Genomic DNA, 14811 nt, shown 5'->3' with positions numbered 1-14811 from the left:
CCAGCATTCTCTTCCTCGGAATCCCTTTTTTTGTAAATTTCTGACTATCCTGGATTCAGTAAATTCGGACCAACTTCCTTCCTTGGCACTACAACCTCTAGAGGTCTCGGCCTGCCATTACTGGCTTTCTGTCACTTAATTTTACCCGCAGTAAAGCAGTCATCCCTACGTACGGGACCAATTACACTCCGAAAATTGACTTCTCTTTCGATCGCCTCTTCTCCAGATAAATTAAATATTTATGTTGAGTAGAGCCCTCTACCGGAATTATGCGGTACTGCTATGACAGCTTAGGATGGTACTATAATGCGGACGGTATTATTTGCAGATGAGGAAGACTTCCTTTGATCACTGATAGTGAACAGCACCTCAGATATCAGATAATTTTAGGTTTGTCGTCTATCATTAATTCATCATAATTTGTCTTTCTAATGACACTCCAAGGATCTAAAAATTCCTACAAAGATTTCCTTTCTTATTTCACGTACACTACTTGAGTACTATTAAGTAAACTGCTACTTATATTAAGCTATCAATTCTAATGCGATCCATTTTTCAATAGTATAATTCTATCTCCCATTTCCCAACTACCAAATTACACCATTAATTAGTGGACCAACTCAAATTACCCCTTTCACAGTACACTAACTACCAGTAAATGTCTACTCATCCCTTTTCTCCATTCCAACATCCACTCCAGACATCTCAAACAATCGTACCACCAACGATTGACTCCATCCCAGCCCACCCGCTCGGACACAATTCATCCACAGCTTAGACAGGCTGTCAAATCCATCATAGCCGCCCAGTAAGAGACACTAAACATCGCGAACCGGTCACTCAAAAATGAAAACCCCATGGAAAGCTGCTTTGAACAAGGAAAATCTCACTCACTCCTCTCCCTCCCAATGTTTTGGTGATCGTATGTGTGCGTGTGTGCGTGTGTGTGATCGTGGAAGATTTATTTCCAACTCTCCTTTTCCCTTTAATCTCTCGTGCGCGAATGTTTTGTTCTCAACAACAACAGCAACCACGGAACCCGAGCCCCTCCCTTCACCCCCCCCCCCCTTGGCCACTGGGGTGGTTATGGAAAATATATTTACTTAAGTAGATTGATTATAACAATAAATTAAGTTTATTTCGGACCGTGTAACTAGCGGGTTTGAGTTGTGTTTCGGCTCACCGGTCCGCAGCGTTCACGATCGCATCGCCGGTATCCGTACCGTGCTTCCCCACACTTGGGTTTTCCACGTTGCTCCGCCCGGGTGCCTCTTTACGCAATGCTGTACACTGGCTTCATTCATCCCGAGCCGTATGCGTACGATCGCAGCAGATCCAATGTCCAGGGGGCGTGAGTGTTCACAGAGTGGGCACCCCCAAAGCGAGTCAGTGCGGGCTCACTATTTCCACAAGAAAAGATTTATTTGTTTCTGTCCGTGTTGCGTTCGAAGGTGCGGAACTATGGGTTCGGTTGTTTAATCATGCCGGATTACGGGCGAGAATTTCGAGCTGACTCCGGCCGTCCGCCCGCCCGCCCCTTGTGTTGATTTGTGTTGTTTGCCAAGATTAATGGAAATATGAATAGCTCTGTTCAGTGTTGTCTGTTTGATCTTCTATTCTGCTGCTGCCATGTCTATTCCCGCTTGCTATTGAGCGAGTTGCATTCGCACAAAGTGATTTTGCTAGCGCGGCGAACATCCAACAAGAAGGCGCATGTAGTTATTTCGCCGCTGATAGATTTGTTGCTCGTTTTCGAAATCTTCACGCGAACGCTTGAACGAGCTGCGCGCATTTGAAGCTGCCACCGTCAGTACATCATTTCATGGGGGGGGGGTTGTTTTTCCCCTCAAGTTTTTCCTCTAAACAATCGATGTGCTCTGCCATTTCCAGTTATTCTTTGGCCTCGTTTTCTGTGCCCGTAGAAAAAAAGCACTTAATACACTAGCATCTCTCGCTCACAGCCCATTACATATTAATAGCTAAGCGTTTTCCCAATAATTTACTACCTGCGCTGCGTGAGTAGTCGAATATCGTATCCGGGGGTTTCGATCACAACGCGAATTAGCAGATGTGTGTGACAACATAATCATCTTCATCCATCGCGCCCGCGTAATCCACGGGCCGCTTAGGCACGGATTTTCTACTCAGTTTTAACCCTTCAACTAACGCTCCCCAAACGCTCTATCGCTACATTCCATCGGCTGTTCACGGCGCTGTTCCTGTCCCACCTACATCCCACCTTGGCGAACATCCTCTTTTACTCCGTGTTTTTTTTTTCTTCTTCCTGCCAACCACCCGTAAAAACCCCTAAATTTTCACAACGTGTTTTCCAATAGTAAGTAAATTAAATTCACCTGTTTGCCAGCCACACTCCATCATCGGCCGAACAACATACGGAACATAAACCATCCTCGTTCGGAGTGCGGACCCGTCGCAGCTGACGTGCTTATGTTTTCCCACCCATGATCCCACCACCCTCCGTGTCTTTTGGGTGGGGAAGGTTGGAAAAATAGTCCAACCCCTGTGTCACCCAATCGGAAAAGGGGAAAACAGCGAAAGTGTCAGCAACGCGCTCCGACCGTATTGTTCCATGTTGTTCGCTTGTAATTTTGAGCGATACGTCTAATAAACATAGCGTATTGCGCTGGCATAAATCAACCAAGCAAGCAAACGGGTGCGGGTTTTTAATGTAGTTCTTCGTTTTCGGGCGGGGAGGATTGTGTTTCATCGTGTCATCCGTCATAAAACGGTTCGGTGGAACGATTTTTGTGTTTTTTGTGTTGCATTCCTGCAGTGTTTTTCTCCCTCATTTAGAGGATCAAGAGAAACGTTACCTTTTAATTGTTGCATACAATAACGTCTTTTCGGGCATCACGTAACGTCGTTTGCGTCAATAAAACAGTCGTCTTGGAATATTTAGGGAACATCATACATGCTATTAAATCTGTATAACCTTTACAATAAAGAACAAGTGAACTTGGAATGGCGATAAAAATGCAACTGAGATAGGTATCTCAATGACTTTCATTTTACGATCTTCCCAGGTAACCCTTCTGCAATTACGTTACACCTTCATCATGGCTGTCTTTAAAATGGATGATCTTATTTTAAGGTATTTCCAAGCCTCTAGATGTAAAATATTTTGACAACATCCTTCGAAAGAGATTTGCCCAAAAACCATCTCGTCCTCGTCAATTTCTGCTGCAATAATAGAGTTTAACATCATAGTTCGGCCTACAAACGCGACCGCGACGGGCGACCCGGTGGCAGATGTGACAGCGATGCCGGTCTTCACACGGCAGGACCGGGGTTCAAATCTCATCTGGGCCATTCCCCCATAGTGAGGACTATGGCATGGAGGCCAGGATTGACCTAAGAGGTCATTAAGCTAAGAAAGAAGAAGAAAGAAGAAAGGCAATTAAAAAAGGCTATAAAATAGCCAGTTCATTGTGAAAGCAGATAAACTTAAAACTGATCACATAGCCGATATCATCTTCGAAAAATAACCAAATAAGTTGTACACAAACTATTATTATTAAATTAACATTTATTTTAAAAAAGTCCCAAAAATTTTGAACTAATAAACTTATTTGACAAATATAACTTAAGATACGTCTGGATGAAACGTCCTGTATTTATATCATCTGGTTTTACTTATAATTATATATATTACGAGGTGTATTACATAATGTGAAAATTATGATAACGGATGCAACGAAATGAGCAAATGAGGTCTCAAAGACCCAAAGCCTCTATAGATAAATGATATAAAAAAGGATGCAACGAAACGGTAACGCTTCTCTCGATCGCCAATATAGGGAGGCGAGCACTGCATAAGGGGACGATTATAATATTTAATCTAATAAATGAATAATAAAGAATAAAATAATAGAGGTTTTTTATTCCTTTTTTAACTTTTGAGCGGACGATTACAAAAAAAAACTTATAAAATTGAGAACAATTCTAAATTTAATCAGAGATTCAACAAAAGAGTTAAATAAAATTCACTTCACCAATAAAACATCCACCCTATGAACCGTTGCTAAGCAGCGCGATCTATTCCATCGCCTCCACGTGAGTACAACAAAAAAAATTCTCCCCGATCCTCCGATCCCACCAAACAAGAAGAAGAAAAATCCTCCCTCCCAGTCCAGGACGGTGCGCAAGCACATTGTGGTGAGAAAACATGCATTAATAACGAAATATGTTTATGGCCCACGGGGTGCTGAAATAAACGAAAGAGTTAAAATTTCAAACAAGCACACGCATGCACCTTCCTTCCATCCGTCCCACACGCCACACCGATCGGGCAGGACTACGATCTCGCGCGCGTGAGAGAGCAGCCCCATCATAATAATATTGAATAAATTTCAAATGAACAGATTAATTTTTTATCGCCTCGACTCACCGGGCCGTGTTCGTGTCCGTCAACCACTTTGCAGCTGTGGAGGAGTCGATCACACACACACACACACACACATCGGCCCAAAGAGAAAGATAAAACAACAAACACAAAATTAAAGATCGCTTTTCTTCCGCAGCTTCGACGTGTACGAAGAGGAGGAAAAGCGTTTTTCCAACACGCGGCACGCGCTCGCTTATTTCGAAAAAGGGGTAGTGGAAAACCTTCTCCCCAAGAAGGAGGGAGGAGGAGGGGGGGGAGGTGGCTATGGGTAGAAGGAACCCATAAATGTCATAAAGTTATTAAGAGCAGTAGCACTCACTCGAACGACTCGCATATCGCATCGTATCGAAGTGTTTCACTGTCCGGGCAGCGGTCCGAAAACAAAATAGCTGGCCATTTTCCATTTGCTGTTTTTCCAGGGCTATTATTCATCCGTCGATTTAGGCGGTGGTCGGTCGGTCGGATGGGTGATTTTTTTTTACCATCACCATCGCCAGATTCAGCCTGTTGTGTTCCGTGTGCCGTGCATCGATTGCTTCATCATCCGAGCGACCATGGCCCTTGTTTTCCGGCCGGCTGCTTTGGTTTTGTTTTGATTTTTTTCCCAGGGACCCGGGCGATTGCGATTGCGTCAATGTCGCTCGATCCGGTCGAAGCGAACGCGTATAAAGCATTAAAATACGACCAATTTTTCAACCTGTCCCGAAAGGTGGAATGTCATTATTTCGTCGTTCGGCCGGAATAGTAAAAAAAAAAAGATTATTAAATTTAGCTGTCGAAAGAATTTCTTCATTCTTGTTTCGAGCGGTTCGGGCGACACTTCACTGCTTCGTTTTGTTTTGCTCGTGCGAACCCATTTCGACTCAATATTGTCGCTTAAAATAGTGGATCTTCCAACACACGCGTCATTTGATTCCGCTTCCATGGGTGTTGTTTTCGGGCGAAAGAGTTTAAAATTTATTTCCGCTATTAAATGCTACTGACGACACCTCGCTTCCGAGTTTTCCACACACGCTCTCGATCTCTCTCCAACACACACACGTGGAACGATCAGCGTGCTGGAGTGATTTTCCCAACCTCTCGGTCGGTCGTTTTTCTTCCCAAAGCCCCCACCATCGACCGGTGTACCGGACGGTTTGGCAGTTCATAACGAGCCAAATCAACATCATCCCGCGTGACTTTGTCGTCGAGTCGAGTCGAGTGGCCGCCTTCAGTCACGGTTACTACGCCGCACTGCTAGCCGGTCCGCTGCCGAATGTGACCATTTCGAAATGCGTACAGCCCGACGGCTTCCTGGAGGTACTTCAAGCTCAATGATGCGTTTATGCGTTTATGTTACGAATACCGTGCCGTGGTTGTTCCGGGAAGGCCTGTCCTGGCTGAGACTGGTGGCGAGGGATGGAGGGCAATGATTTAGTGAGCGGAAACGACTGCTCGCACGCTGCAAAACGTGGTTCGTTGATTTGAATGGAACGGTGTCCGGTGTCCAACCCGATGAGAAGGGGATGAATAACAATCGAGGATTTTTCGCGAACAGCTGGTCCACGGTGGTGGTGCTATTGGTTAATTTAAATGATTTATTGTTGTTTATTTCGATTTTCGAGGGTAAACATTAAACATAATTCTAGATTATAAGATAAAAATAACGTAGATATTATCTCCTTTATGAGATTGTAATCATCAACATTCAATATATTATCGTTTTCCGCGACAAAAATAGAGAACTGCGAAAACTGTACAAAGAGGATAATAATTTAGGGCAAATTTTCGATTACTTCAAGCTTTTATTTTTACTAAAAAAAGACCAGTTGGAATAGAACCTTCAATTTAATTTCATTTTTAACAGTCTTTGCAGTAAGCGTTTCTAGAGGTATTCAGTGAACCTTTCCTTCAGTAAGAAGATTTACCCCTCTTAGGTCCCAGAGTTCCAAGGGACAGAGGACACTTTCTCTGATGCTCGTTCACAGATTTTTGGAGCAAAGAGACAGTGCAGTTTCATGAGACATGGATTGACCTTCGCTCGTTCTGTTAAAGCCTAAACTGCATCTCTTCAAAGACATGCTGCTTCTAAACCCTAGAGTTAGTTCAAGGGATAGGTTTAAGTACCTTGTCAAGGCCACACTATAGGCCATAGAAAAGAGGCGAATGAAGTCTCAAAGACCCAAAGCCTCTATAAATAAACGAAAAAAAAACTATAGGCCATAGGATTAATCGAGTTTGACCTAAGCTTATCTACTCAAGTTTTAGGACTTTGAAAATCAACTTTTCAGGAAGTCCAAGAAACTATGGCTGAATCCGCTCTTTTTAACTAACCGCTGCAATCAATTGGAAGCTGTTGTAGCTCAGCTTGTTGTAGCTGTACTTGAAATGGCTTTAACTCGATTGATTGCCAACATAGGAAACAGTGGTAAGGTTCTAAAGTAGTTGGCAGTAGAGTACTATGAGTTCTAAGAGTTCTAAACTCCAAATATGCGATATCGAAGAAGAATTTTTGGTGTGGCTCTGCTGGCTTCTTTGACTTGATTGTACCCTTTTGATTAGAACTAGATAGTCAGTCCTGTGTACGAAGAAACGATCCAGATAGGATTTGATACCCGTTTCTGCCGTTTGAAGAGCGAGACGGCTATCGCTCCACCGAAACGCACCATCGATCAAGAATCCTAATGACCCACGGTTGAAGCACGGTGCATTATATAGTTAGTCAGTGATTCAAATGACATCCGCTAGAATCGAATGGAGGCTGTTATACTAGACAACGCAAGCCAGGACAAGGCTTAAAAACATAACTCACAACTGTTTTTGATAGCAGGATATCAGATATTATTATCCAGGTTAGTCCAGGTAGACCATCAAAGTACTGGTCCTGAGTAAATTAGAACTGCGAGCCGAAGAAATGATGCATATGTCTAACCAATGATCCATCACTCCTCCAAGGCTTAAATCATTTGGCCATTCAGGTATTCCAAAAAGGCTCATTAGGCTACGAAGAACACATTCCTTTCTTGATAATGACTTGGGAATCCCCTGCAGATTTAGCTCAATAACCTACACTAACTTGACTTAATGGCACCGCGTTAGTTCCGGGAAAAAAGAGAGTGCAGACACTCCTTCAACTGTCTTACAAGAGACAGAGGCATTTAATGACCGAAGTATTTATTTAATTCGAGACTGACTTCCTGATACCATGATGCTGAGCAAATTTATTAATAGATATTAAATTTTACGAACTAACCTATTAAATCTATCAATAAACAACAAACCCAACTCGAACCTTCTGATTCGTCCGTAAAACCCTCTCTAATTTGTCACCATTATTAATCACTGTCACTAGCGACAGCAATTAGTGCTTTCTTCTGCTTTTTTCTTCTTCGAATTGAAATTTAAACTCCTTCTAGCGCCAACAAACTGGAAGCAAATAGTACAATGCACTTCGCAAGGAGTTACATGTTTTTCCCGCTGCCCCTTTTCCGTCCCAAATGCCACTCGAAAACAAACCCATCCGCACCGGAGGGCAGCAAACAATTTCATATCTCCTCACGGAAACCAATCCCGATGGCAATGTTTCCTTTTTGACGTGCTCGAGTCACAACCACAGCACCGGTAAAGTTGCGCGTTCCCGGACGACGACTGACAGATGAGACAGTTCGTGTTCCGGGATGGATGGAACATCCTTCCCCAAAACCGGACCGGGGTAGCAGGCGGCCGGAGAAAAATTATTCACGTAATTAAAATATTTTACTCGCTGGAAATAATTAGAAGGAGTTAGTGCTGCTACGCTAAATACTTCCGCGTCACGGGTCCGCGGTTTTTGATGTGAACGAGCCGTCACACCTTCCGCGAGATCGATGTCGGCATATCGCAGGCAGCAGCAGGAGCGGGAAAAAACACACACACACAACCTCACCGCTCACCCTGTTCCTGTTCCGTTCGAACCGTGCGGGCGTACGGGATCGTGTTGTTCGTGTCGTTAGGGCACACTCTTTATCATAAAATACCATCGCGCAAGATATTGCGCGCGTAATGGCGGGCGGGGAGGAAAAAAATAAAAGCCGTACGATTGCACTTCCAATTTCAGGTGCATCCCGTACGATCCCGAAACCGGGCGCAATAGAAAGTGAAGCTAAAAAGTGCACAACGTCACCATCAATGCCGAATGCAGCAGAGTGGGGCTTTTGATGCTCTGCTCCGTTTTGCATCGGCTTTTTTGTGGTGTGTCTGTGCGCCGTGTTTCTTCTTGCTTTTTTTTGCTTGCTGGCTTGCCTGCCTCTTTCCGAACGATTACGTGTAATTTAGTGTGCTCGGCGTGAATGAAACCCTGACGCAATAGGGGATCGTTTGTAATAATCGCTTTCGGAGCATGGACCGGGGGAAAAACAGACCGGAGCAAGAGCGGGGAACGCACCTAGCCAAGGATGTCGCGAGAAGGGGGAAAAGAAAATAAAGCGAACCGTTTAATTAGAGAAGAGAACGCGGGACAACACTTTTCCGGGCGCACATCAGATCAGAGCGTTACTTGGTTGGGTTCACTTTCTTCTTTCGATTGTATCAGCTAACAGTTGCGGTTCGTTTGCAGGGTTTTTTTTCTTGTGGAATATATATTATATTTTGTACATGAAAAGGCGGGTTTGCGTTATAATAAGGATTCCAAATTTTAGTGACTCTTTCGGACCTCAACGGTCTCTTGCTTCCTTCCTAATTATTAGTTGTCTATAACTTTACTACATTACATAATCAATGTAGTATATTTACTTTTTTATATCATCAAGGAATATCCCACAAGTAGAAAATATACATAAAAAACGTCAAGAAGAAAGATAGTGCTTATTGAAAAAAGTCCCCAAGACTAGAAGACGTGCAGTAGGTCTAAATTTGGATGAATCATTTCTTCTTTTCAGTTCGAAAACGTCTGAAGTGTTGATTTTAACAGTCTTCTGCGCCTCTGAAGCTGTTGTGCTCGCTCTAATATAATATCCTAATATCCTCAGATTATTCTGCGCTCTTAGCTTAATTTATTTACTAAGTAACTCTGACACTTCAACCCCTTCGCTGTCTTGGCCTGCTGCTGTTACAATTCTCGATACCGGTCAAGATCCAGCGCTTTCGTCTGGCAATCCATCATCCCGGCCGTTCCGGTGAATACATCAGCGTCATCACTCCATCTTAAATTGAGCCTGCCACGCCTCCTCTGTCCATGTGGACAGTCTGAAGATCGTCCGGTGTCATTCTCATGACGTGACCAGCCCACCGGAGCCTGACGAGTGTGATTAGCTGCACGATGGTGAGATCATCGTACAACTCATAGCGCTCGTCATTGTAGCGGCCCCTCCATTGTCCCTCCACACATCCTGAGTATCTTCCTCTCGAACGCGGCTAAGAGGGCTTCGTCAGTTTTGGACAGAGTCCATGTTTCAGAGGCGTGTGTGAGTACTGGGACAATAAATGTTCTGTACAGTCCCAGCTTTGTCCGTAGCGACAGGTATTTCTTCTTCTTCTTCTTCGGTGGCACTACAACCTCGAAAGGTCTTGGCCTGCCATTTCTGGCTTTCTGTGACTGGTTTTACCCGTAGCAAAGTAGTCAGCCCTGCGTACGGGGAGGCGGTCTGGATGGGATTTGAACCCCGGTCCTGCCGTGTGAAGACCTGCGCCGCTGTTGCCTCAGCCACCGAACCGCCCCAGCGACAGGTATTTAGAGTGGAGAAATTTCCTCTGGCTGTAGTATGACCGGTTGGCAGCCAGCACCCTTGAGCGTAACTCAACATCAATGTTGTTGTCGGTGCTGAATTTTGACCCCAGATAGGGGAAGCTAGGGGAACGGCACCGTTGTTGCCTCTCCCAACGAGCCGCCCTAAAAAAACTCTAGACCTAGACCAAAATAATTTGACAACTTAAAGCAACAAAAATCGTTCAAAGGGATGATAACATATTTTATCAACATTAATTACATTTATCAAACAATTCTAATTGCCCGAAAAAAAACATTTAAAAAAAAACTGACCAAAAGCGTGACAACAAGCCCTGCCTTATAATCTCCATCTTCTTAAGGCGAGTGCCAAAAAAGTGTCTTTGCCATTCCGGGGACACTCCTGCACAAGCAAAAACAAAACAAAACTCTCACCCCGAAACATCCTAATTGAAACGTTATTAATCGTGCACAAATGAGCAAACATCAACAAACTATCACAACACAGTCTCACCATCTCACCATCGCCCGCGATCACGATCAGACAACGGTTCTGCATGATCACCGGTTTTTGCTGACGACCGAAGCATGATGCTGCTAATGTGGCGTCCGCACATCGTAAACAAAAGAAACATTGTACCGCCGCCGCATTGTGTGTACTTGGGTTTGTATTTGTACGGGCCGATACGCGCCGATCTCCCACCATGGAACCACCACGTCAGGAAGCTGTTGATTTCGTCATCGCCAGCGGCAGCATCATCATCAAGTCATCGTTCACTTGTCCAATCACCGACCCACCCACCCCGGCATTCCATTCAAAAAAGAGCCCCCGTCGATGTGTGGCTTTGTGTGCGCTTGTGTGCGATACCATCTAATGAAACTGCTTTTCCTTTCTGGCACTGTTCGGCATCCCGGCGGCACTCGCTTTTCTTTTCCCGCTTTGTTTCTTTTGAGAAAACAGACCATTCATGCGAAAGCACCGAGCCCCATCCCGATTCGCTTTCCCCTTGCTGGCAGCATCCCGGTTTCTTTTCTTTTCTTTTCTTCGGGGGTTTTTGTTTTCATTCTTCCCGTTTTTTTTTTGCGTTGTCGTTGTTGCTTCTTTTATTCCGGTGAAAGATTTTCCGCCAACAGTGAATGGTGGCCCCAACCTTCGTCCTTTCCCACAAAGCGACCACAACAAAAGAGTGGTGAATGAAAAGCGAATGGGGCGAATGGTTGCCGCTACCAGACAAAACACCACATAATACAAAATAGCACACGGCGAAGAGAGCGGAAAATCCCAACCCCGGAATGGAAAAGAACAACATAATTCGTTGCGAACGACCGCGAACATTCGTACAGGAGGCGCCGCGGAACCATAAAACCCCCGGGTTTCCTCCCATAAACAGGTTCCGCTCTTGGCAGTCTTTGCCAAAGGCGTTTGGGGGGGGGGGGGGGGCGTTGGTCTTTGAAATCCGATGAGCTTGCCAGTCTGCCGAGGACAAACCAGAAGGCGCCTCCGTCTCTCGTACAACCAACTTCCGGAGTGGAGACTTCCATCACCGGTCTGATCTCCGTGTGATCTCGCTTAAGAGAAAAGAATCGTCTGCTTTGCAACATCTTTCCGTTCGAGTGATAAATTCAGAACGGAAGCTGGCGGGTTTTCCTTTCTGTTTTGTTTTTCTGTGAAGGAACAATGATTTTTCTATCACTTCCGGCCCGGCTTGCTGTCATCGTTTCGACAAAAACGGCCGAGTGCAGACAATTTAATGAGTCTCGGCGATTATATTATACTGCGATGTTTTACGATCGTGTCTTCGATGTGCCGGTTCTTTTTTTGTAAGTAGTTTTTGTTGTATTTGTTGTAAATCTGCTCTCAAGCCCCTGTTATTGTTTTACGATCGCGATGGAACAAGTGTGCTCTTGCGTGTGAAAAGAAGTGAAGGGCAATCGAACTCATCTTTTACAGTGTGTCACGACGAAGATGGGACAGTCAGGTGATGGATATACTAATCACCATCATTAAAATTTGTTCAACTTGATTTTATGGTACTTACAATCTCCGGTAAAAACTGCTCTGTAAGGCTTCTGAAAGCAACTCCGACGAAGTAAACTCATTAAACCCATGGGCTTCTCCTTTCCGACAATTTGCCTATCGTCTATTGGATAATGTCTGCTAGATACAGACAAGATATTATAAAGATGCCGTTTGATAGGGAATAGCAATGGCTGTTTATGGTATCTTTCCTCATCTATAGAAGGACTAAATTGACTAACCGTAAAAATAATCTACTTCTATTAAATTCAAACATCATCTAATTACACGAAAATTATCTAAAATTTTATCATAATATTTCGGTCGAAACTGTTTGTAGAAAAAGGACCTGGAACCTAAACAGGGAAGAATTTATTTGCTAGGTCTTGGTATCATTCTATATGTTTCAACTGAGACTTGAAATATTATTGCTAACTTTACAAAGACTTTCACAATTTTTTTGTTTTTTTTTCATTTTTTCCAAGAAAATTAATTACTCATGCTCATGCTACACTTATCTAGGTATATTCTTCATACTATTTTACTTCTATGATTCAAAAACTTCCAGAGGTGCTGGCCTGTTATTTTTTTTTTACTTGACTTACCCATGTCCATATATTCAGTTTAGCCTATGGGGAGACAGTACGGGATTCCATTCTCGACCGTTTAGTGATTTCACATGCCGTGCCATCGAATTGCTACCGGGCGCACGCTTTGAGCTTCTACTGCTCAACAGAACACCTTAAAATAATGCGACTTGTTAAGAGTTTCTACTACTACGAAAGCCAGTAATAGTAAAAGTTGCTGCAGAAGTCCTCGCCACCTATCGATACCAATTAAATATCCCGTCCGTTCTGACGGACGCATCAACGCCATCACTCTATCTCAGTTTGGACCTCCCACGGTCATCCTCTGTCTATGTGCATTTAATCGGAAGCATCGAACTAATTTTAAGAGTGTCCCATTTAAGATGAGATCAACTGTACTTGATGGTTCAAGGTGAAAAACACACACACTTCACTAGCACTTTTAAAGCAAACCGCTTTAATTCCACTTCCTGGCACGAGGTAAAAACCTCATCGTGTTTAAATAAAACTATCAATTTTCTAATTTGTTGTGCCAATAAACGAAGCTCCCCGAATCTCGGTCACTTCACGTCGAAGATCGAAACGGTGTGTCGTTTGCCTTAATTCAATCCGCTACTACTCACACAGCTGTGTATACACACGCGCATAGGCCCGAGTCGCTCCCATGACGACACCGTTGACGCTTGCTCTAATTTATGGAACAAGCATCGGCTTCATAGCGAAAACCCTTCCCAACCAATCCCAACCCAGCAACTGTGTCCTTTTATTTCATGGCTTTCTTCGACGATGTTTCACCGTGACATGCATATAATGAGCGTTTGAATTATTATTTGGTGTCATAATTACTCCGTCAAAGCGCAATAAACAAACCAACCGTCTCATCTTCCCTTTCTTTCTTACTCACCCGAACCACCCGGCTGTGGGACGGAACGTGTCCTTGCCCAGTTTATGAGCTATCGGAAACACAATCCCTACTAACTGGTTTGGGGACGCCGTGACAGGAAAACGTCAATCCCGAACCCGAACCACAGGGTGATTCGTTCGAAGGTGGTGCATCATGCACGGTTAGCAGCATTGTGATGATTGATGGGCGATGGGTGAATCGTACCGGCAAACCCGTATCGGAAGCATCTGGTAGTGCGCCAACGCCGTTACAATCGAGCTGCTCGACCTTATCGCCACCATTCGCATACTTGGCACCCAATCCATTGCCGGTCATTTATTAATCCGCCCGAGCACACCTGAGGACAGCGAGAGGTTTCCACTCAGGAAATGAAGGACGGATCCGTACAGTGGCAAAGGCGTACAACTCAGTTTCCTGAGTTTGTGCTTCTTTCTTGTAATCAACAACACCACCAAGACGTCCATTACCGAACACCAAGAAAGAAATGGCCGGAAACAATCACTCCTTCTCAGCGTCTGACAGCTCTGGTACAGGCTCCGGTTGCTCCAATAGTATTTATAATATAGTCCAGTTCAGTGCCCCAGACGCAGGCAGAAGACTTTCACAGTTCCTCACAAAGACGTCATCAACCATCGATAACGTCCCGCACGGTTGGATGCACAGGATTATCGGAAATTGGGAAACCTAAGTGGCCGTCCGGATTCCGGGCTTCTAGCGAACCGTCCCGCACACAACCATTTTCTTCAACCACCCGCTCAGTAACGTCCAGAGTAGTAATTATCTTAATGAATCCCTTCTTCGTTCGGATGGAATAATAAAAAAGGAAGAACGAATCGACCAACACAACAACAACAAAAAACCCCCGACAGGACCTAAACGGCCCTGTTTCAACTGGCCTCCGCAATAATAATGTTGCTGTGTGTGGTGCTTGAGAAAACATCTGCCCCAGCAATACATAAAACTAAACACACACATATAGTATCCCCCCGGACTCCCCTCTGGCGGGGAAGTCGGTGGCGGAGACGGTGCGAGGAATCCTTTCTACTTTATTAATCTCATATCTCTACAAAGCACGGTAAAAGCGGAGGAGTTTTTGACGCTTGTGCTGTGCAGTTGTTCTAGCCCTGGCCACACTCTCTGACCCTCCGGACAACCCTTTTCGCTGTAGGCACACATACACATCGTGTCAAAAAGGGGCCACACACATACACACATTGG

Source organism: Anopheles stephensi, chromosome 3 (assembly GCF_013141755.1).
Source record: "Anopheles stephensi strain Indian chromosome 3, UCI_ANSTEP_V1.0, whole genome shotgun sequence".
Taxonomy (NCBI): domain Eukaryota; kingdom Metazoa; phylum Arthropoda; class Insecta; order Diptera; family Culicidae; genus Anopheles; species Anopheles stephensi.
Note: the sequence above shows the minus strand (reverse complement) of the source record.